This window comes from Plodia interpunctella, chromosome 1, assembly GCF_027563975.2.
Source record: "Plodia interpunctella isolate USDA-ARS_2022_Savannah chromosome 1, ilPloInte3.2, whole genome shotgun sequence".
NCBI classification, from domain to species: domain Eukaryota; kingdom Metazoa; phylum Arthropoda; class Insecta; order Lepidoptera; family Pyralidae; genus Plodia; species Plodia interpunctella.
Window position 1 is genome coordinate 2,403,387 of NC_071294.1, and position 8,423 is coordinate 2,411,809.

General features: G+C 33.6%; 1 non-coding gene across 1 annotated transcript; it reads left to right on the forward strand.

The window, feature by feature from the left end:
* Positions 1-2,738: 2,738 nt before the first annotated feature.
* On the forward strand, positions 2,739-2,810 carry TRNAQ-CUG (transfer RNA glutamine (anticodon CUG)). The gene has a single exon. It is a non-coding gene; the product is annotated as a tRNA-Gln (tRNA).
* Positions 2,811-8,423: the final 5,613 nt, after the last annotated feature.

The window sequence follows — 8,423 nt, forward strand, 5'->3', positions numbered from 1 at the left end:
TCAACAATTATAAGGCTAAATTATTAAAGTGCATAAAAATCTATTAGACTAGTTTAGGCCAATAAGGTTTGACGAAGTGAAATTAGAAACAATAATTTTAAACGAATCAAAGGGCACCCGCTGCAATGCAACTAAAATCCTTTGGCAAACTTTGCATACATATTTCTCCCAGTGATGAGTCAAAAAGTAACATTCTCAAAGGGTGACCTGGACCTCTGAAATATTCATCGCATCAATCAATAGACGACTGGATACTGTGGCTTTCATATTTCATATTGCCTAGGTGGCAATCGCGGATAGTCCAGGAGACTGTAATTAATTTAAGTATATTGGACTGTCCTCATGTTATTTTTCCGTGATGAAAGTAAAGAAAATGTACCCTATGTCCTTCTCCATAATTCAAACTATGTGTATGCAAAATTTCAAGAAATTTGGTTGAGCAGATAGAGCGTGATCAGATAACAACCTTACTTTCGCATTTATAATATTAGTTAGCATTAATTGGACAGGATTCCGACAAAATAGTCTAGATTGCACACCTTTCTTTAAAGATACTTCAGTAACTAGAAGTTCTGATTTCAAATCCCTGCTACAGACAAATTAGATAAGATACGACTATCAGGACAGAATTAATCTGCTATTAATAAATATAGGTTAATTCTGGTCTTAAGTTTGATATTTCCGTAATATAGCATCCTTTGTTACGAAAACACCAAGCTATAATATTGTATTATTTGGTAGGTTACCTCTCCAAGTATTCAAATCTTTAACAAAAAAAAATATCGACAATTAGATATAAATTTATATTTTAATTTTTACTATATATTTGGCCCAACTTATTGCGGGGAGTTTATGTGTGTACAAATCTTCGACAATAAATTGATAAAATTAACAGTGAAAACTGGATCAAAAAAGAAGACAACTTAGAAACAGACAGAAACAGAGGGCAAATATTTAATTGTTATAAATGCTTTGAAGGTTTGTATCATTATCATAATCGTCAACTTCCCATAGCGCACTTCTGAGTATAAAACTCTTTATGTCTACGTCAATCTTCTCTGTGGTGTCTGTTCTGTCATCTCAAGAGGCACCACGATTTGTTCTTAGCGAATCGACTTCGGCGTGACGACGTCACATTGATAGGTTATATATAGTTGAATCAAATCAAATATATTTATTGTGGTGCATGTTATACAAAGGCTTATTAATAATGTTCCAATGTGACCTGTTCTTGACAGAGAGAGATTGAGTTACAAAATTCTTATTCATGAAGAAAAATTTCGAAAATGTGCTCTACATGCTTGGACTATTCCGCTTGTAGGTGTTTTCCCTGTTCAGATATTGGCAAAAAACAATATTTTATACCGGTCGCTAAGCGCTCCGGCAAATGTGTTCCGTGGACGAGACTAGGACACCGCACAGGGGATAACACGGCGGGATGTGTCTTGAGATAAGGAAATTTTATTTTATTATTCCGATTATTTTCTTGCAGTAAGGGATTTTTTTGAAAGGATGTGTTATAATATATAAAATTAAGTTACACAATATTTTTACATGGAAATGGATAGCTAATACCATATCAGTCAGGTGAATTTTTCGACTAATATTACTCTAATTAACCTCTATGCCCATGGGCATCATGCTATGGCATGATTACCTATTCAAAAATTATAATATTAATTATTTAAAATTACGACATATTTTGATAATCATAAAATATGTTTTGAATTCTATAAATATTCAATAAAGATTGTGTGTAATGTTAAGTTAAGAGTTTTAATTAGTCTCCAACAGTAGCATTGTCACAGCTCAATCAAATATAAATATTGTAGCTTAAATTTATAGAGTTTTTATTGGTTTATATATTTTGTTCACATTATACCCTCTGTGGCATCTCCTTGGCCATCACATTAAATATTGACAAAATAAAAATGTAGAATGCCAACGGACGTGCGCCCGTTATGGCGACGTTCACCCGCTGAGGAGCGATTCCATTTTCAAATGTTTCCCGCCAATAAATATCTTATCGAGTTACAATGAGGCAAACGGGTGGCCCGTGGGACTATTCGCCACTTCGCAATAATTTACCCTATTCCGACGTTATCTGTGGCATTTGGATGTTCTGTTTTTGAAATTTGACAGCTGCCGGTCAAGAGTTCGAATGATTGAAGGAGTTTGAATATTTATTTTCTTCTTTTTATAAGCTGCCAGTCTTTCAATCATATTATAATAGTCAGTCAAGAAGTATGTAAAAAAGAACACACATAATATAACTTTTACTTATTATAGGTACAGTAGTTATAGTTTATGTAAATTTATCTATGTAAGATAGATTCCTACAAACCTACTTAGATAATGATAACCCGCAAATGACCAAAAGATTTTCAGTATAGCTAAATGTTTTTTTTTTCTAATAAATTACATATCTTATTATGTATGAGGAGGAGAGTCTAAATTAACCAATCCCTAAAACTGGGAGTTAGGATTCATGATATGGTAACAAATAATTTAAAATAACTCAAACTACTAGGTATAATGGTAATAAGTGACCTAAAAACAAAGAAATTTCCATAAAGAGTATTATATATAGCTGTACTCTTTTAGTATCATAAATTTAGTATATATATTATTATAATTATATCTCAAACAAGATATAAATTAGTGTATATAGTGAAAGTGGTCATCACTCTTTGCCAAGCGTCCGAATCCACTCACTAATTTCGACACATCCGCTAGCCGGTTCCATGGTGTAATGGTTAGCACTCTGGACTCTGAATCCAGCGATCCGAGTTCAAATCTCGGTGGAACCTGTCTTTTTGTTATTTTTTTATTACTGAGAATTCTGTTATTAATGTCGCTTAAACCATTTTCTTGTCTTAAAGTAGTTTTTTATTATAATTAAATATATTTTCTCCATTTATATGGATTGACTAGTGCCCGGAGCTTCGTTCTCGTGAAAATTACTATCTTTTGAAGACCATCTAAGCAGATTACTTCCGATGTCGGTTTAAATTGTATATGTGGCTTTGATTGTGATGACAATATTAGCATGACCAAATTTACGATCACCTCTTTAACTCCAAAAAGCCTAGTGTTAGTTAACCCTCCGGTCTGTGATGACACGGACATGTAAATATTAAAAAAAAATAAAGCTAGTGCAAAAAAAAAATACGATTTATAAAAAAAAACATTATAGTGGAAGAAATCCTTAAAAATGCTAGCTCCACACTGTCGCCGAACTCAGACACACGCCGACGCGATGCGTGAACATTGCGTAGTTAGTTTTCATTTACCGCAATGAAAAACCAGCAATGTATAACGAATCCGTCAAAGTTTGGCAAACTGTTCGACGACAGTGTGGAGCCATTACACTGTTCCATTACATTCAGTGCATGCCTTACTACAAGGTAGAATATTTGTTTTTTTATGTCATCAGTTCACATAAATAACTGATTGATTGATTATTGTTTGATTCTAGCACATTTTATCTAATCTTTATCTAAATCGCGTCTATTTACTTCATAAAATGGTGACGTCATTTTATGTTGTTATTATCGAATAACGTGAATCGTATAATCGTGAATCGTCACGGCAATAAATCAGCGAGCAGTTCGCCGAACTGTCCCTGTTTCTAAGTAGATACATTGCTGGATTTTATCTTACGGCAACATAAAATGCTGCAATATAAACTATGTACGCAATTTAAGTAGATATGTTCTGTCGGAGTTTGGCGATAGTGTGTAGGAGTAATTATCCGCAAGATATCAAATCAACCATTATGATATTTTATTTTATGATATAAATGGGTAAAACCCAAAGGTTTTCACCGTGATTACGATAACAATAAAAATTAATTTTAACCAAATTGCAGTTACGAAAACTTACATTTTCGTATAGGGTGTAACAAAATACCAATACGATACGATAGGTAACATAGGATATATTGGGCAGATCTTATATGCGAAGTTTAAGGTTAATATTAACCCTTCTAAAACGGATGTTCGTAAGAAAATTTCGTACACGTTAATGGACGCGAATGACGACAACTTTTTATGCCGGCTCCACTGTAGTCGAACATTGCTGTCAGTATACATTGCTGGTTTTTGATTGCGACATGTATATTATAATAGGCATGTATATTGTAATAGGCATTAGATGTGTTAGTATTTCCCATAATAAATCAACCTAGGTATCTACAGTATGTATACTTTGTCTGTATATGGATATTTTGTGACACAACTATTATGTACTTAGCACCTAGCCTCCATAGGATCTACCACTATCAGTATATCAAATATCATCAAAATCTGCACATTCTAAAGATCGATTAAAAACACCATACTTACATACCACATAATTGTTTATTAACTACCCATATTACCTGTGCATATAGCATGCGGGCCCTGTGTACTCATCACGAATCTAATGTATCTCTCGCGTTTGATATGTTAACATGTAACTACTACTTTCTGCATATAATTTTAGTTTCTAAAAAATACAGTAAAATACCCCTACTTACTCTCTCAACGCCGTTTGAACACATTCTACATCTAACTACTCTAACGAAAATTACCTCTCCGCCCTTATCTCAAATAACTCACACTTTCATTTTAAATAATCACAAACAAATAAAATTCAGAACCAATCGTACCTATAATGTTGTATTTGTAATATTAAATCGATCAACAGTATTCCCTAATAACCGACTTCGAAATAAAGAGACCATCCTCATGTCGTCACGGCCATTGATATATTTAACTCTTTTATACTTCTTGTTTATTAATGTGAAAGTTTTCTACTATTTATCAAAATCAGATCTCACTTCAACCAATAGCACATCTTATTCGATCGCTTCATTCAGGAATCTTGTAAATAAAATTCGATAACACCAATATAATAAACAATGACTTAGACGAGTTTTCAATAGCACAAGCATCTGTCTGTAATATAGACGAATGTTCGACTTTCATAAATAACTCTGATTCGTATCTCAAAATTATTCATCAAAACATTCGTAGTCTAAACAAGAATTTTCCCAGTTTTCTCACTTTATTTGAAAGAGCCAAAATTGACTGGGATTTGATTATCTTTACAGAATGTTGGTTGCCACATACACACTATATCAACACACTTGATGGCTATAATCATGCACGTACGGCAAAAAACCCAACTCAGAATGAAGGTGTTGTTGTTTACCATAAAACCAATATGAGAGTAAAAATCTTGGAGCCTAATTTAAGCAATGCTAATTGCCTAACAATTGAAATTGATTCTCATACTATTGTTGTTGCAATATATAGACCCCCTGGATATAAAGATGTTAATACATTTATTCACTCACTAAATGATTTATTATCTACTCTAAGACATCCCAACATTATTATTGTTGGCGATATAAATATTGACATAAAGCTTAATAACTCTGATGAATACTCTTCCTTTTACCTTGACACATTAGCATCACACAGTATTTTACCAGCACATACTTTCATTACTCATGATAAAACATCTATAGACCACATAATGTTAAAAACCAAGCACACTGCAAATTGTTATATCTCTGAGACTTCTATAACCGATCATGATTCAGTAATGCTATCTCTCAAATTTCATCAACGTAAATCTTTTGATGAATTTTCTTATATAAAGAAAGTTGACTACGATGCACTAGACAATGACATGAGAAACCTAAATTTAACTCCAATTTTTCAAGCGACAGATGCAAATGCTGCTACTTCATGGTTAATTAAAGAGTTGAATATCAAGATTACGGCTAACACAAAAACTATAACTGTTCCTAATCGTAAAAGAATTAAAAAGCCTTGGATAACTATCGGCCTATTGCGATGTATGAGAAATAGAGACAGACTTCATCAAAAATTAAAGAAAACCCCGGACGATGATACTATTAGATTAACGTATAAAAGATATAGAAATTTCTGCAGTTGGCTATTGAGAAAACGAAAGAACGAATATGAAAAAGAACTAATAAAAAATGCTGCCAAAACTAACAATAAAAAACTGTGGGATACTATTAAACAATGTACAAACCTTAATAAAAGTAGTTCACATTCAGCCTCTGAGCTCATATCTAAAGCAGACCCTAGTAAATCTGTTAATGATATAAACCAGTACTTTGTCTCTATAGGTAAAACATTAGCAGAGAAGTCGATTCCAAGTACTCCTCTTGGGTCTTTACCCCACTATCCTTCTCATTCTTCTTCCTTTTTTCTAACGCCAACTGATGAGACTGAGGTTGGAAATGTGATTTTCAGTCTCAAAAAAGGCAAATCATTTGGACGTGATAACATCTCAGGTGATTTTCTTAAACGATATCATGACATTCTTGTGCCGCCACTAACTCACATCTTCAACCTCATGTTTTCCACTGGCACCTTTCCAAATGATTTTAAACTTGCCGAAGTGATCCCAATACACAAGAATGGTGATAGGGACTGTGTCAATAACTACAGGCCTATTTCTCTCCTTCCTATTTTGGCAAAAATAGCAGAAAAATTAATTAATAAACGTCTTGTTCACTATTTGGAAACCCAGAAACTTATATCTGATTCCCAATTTGGTTTCCGAGCCAAAATGTCTACAAATGATGCAGTACATAACCTGACTGATTTTATTGTTGTGAAACTTGACGAGAAAAAGAAAGTTTTGGTTATATTTCTGGACCTAGCTAAAGCTTTTGACACGGTCTCTACGCCACTTCTGCTGAATAAATTGGAGAGATTGGGAATTCGTGATATCCCTCTGAAACTATTTCAGGATTATCTTTGTGGTAGGCTGCAGAGAGTTAGAGTTGGAGAGTACAGAAGTGATGATTTACCAATTAATTATGGTGTACCACAGGGCAGTGTGCTTGGTCCCACTCTGTTTCAAACTTTTATTAATGATTTATGTAACTTGAATCTTCCAAATGGCAAAATTGTAACTTTCGCTGATGATACAGCTCTCGTTTTTCACGGAGATACTTGGGACCAGGTATATCAACATGCTCAAAAAGGTTTTAATAAAGTTTGTTCTTGGCTCTCTGCAAACGGCCTAACACTCAATGTTGACAAAACGAAATATATCCCATTCTCCATCAGAAACATCAATAATGCTATACATAATAACTACTCCATAGTAGCACATACATGCTTATCTGATCGGTCATGCTCATGTAGTAAAATTATGTTAACATACAACATTAAGTATCTCGGCGTTTTAATTGATAATACATTAAGCTTTAATTATCATTTAAATTTACTTACGACTAGAGTACGTAAGCTCATTTTTATTTTCAAAAACTTACGACACATTGCTGATGTAAACATTATAAAAATGGTATACTTTGCTCTATGTCAGTCAATTATAGGTTACTGCATCACAGTGTGGGGAGGTATACCAAAAACAAACCTACTCTTACTTGAAAGAGCTCAACGAGCGGTGTTAAAGGTCTGCTTCTTTCTACCGTATCGTTTTCCTACTGAAAATCTGTACAATCTGGCCGAAGTCCTGACTGTCAGACAACTCTTCGTCCTCAATGTAATCCTCAGACAACATTCCCGACTTAATTATAATCCCGCAGCTTTTGCACAGAGACGCCGTGGTCATCGTGTTGCTCCTGTTGGCCAATGGTCTACTGCATTTGCTCAAAGATTTTTCGGTTTTTTAGGCAAATATTTATATAATAAAATTAACACAACCTTAGCTATCTACCAACTTTCTAAAGTTAATTGCAAAAAAACTACTTCTTCTTGGCTGAAATCTTTAACTTATGACGAAACAGAAAATTTATTAGTAGTCCCGGCTTAAATATATAAATCCACTGTGTTTTGTTGTATGATGTTAATGGATTCGTGATGGGTATATGTTCTGTATTATCTTGTGTTAATTCCTTTTTTTTTTTTTTTTAATTACTTGTAGTTCATGCTTCATTAGTAATTTTTAACATGTTTTTGTTAGTTTTTTCTCCTCAATAGGTATGTAACCTCAACTAGTATAAGTGTTTACCTGCATTGTATACACCTGGTTCAGTGTAGGAGAGGCTGGTAATCTGTCATACAGGTTTTCCTAGTACAGACACCAGTCTCTCACATAGATCATTATTTTGTAACTGCATGGTTCACCTTATTTCTCATTTATAAACTGTGTATTTCTATGTGAGAGAAGAAATAAAGATTTTTTATTATTATTATTATTATTATTATACCGTATTTCCATATATTTGTAACGTACATTCGAGTTTTTTCGGTTTCTTCCCCAGCTACCAAGCGTCGGAGACAAGTTTTAAACACTTCGCACGATTTTCAAGATCCTAATTATCAGACCATTGACAAGCATGACATCCATAACGACATCAATCCATTAGTTAAACCGAAAACACCAAAAGGCAATAAAAACAGCCATGTTATCCTGTCACGTTAACC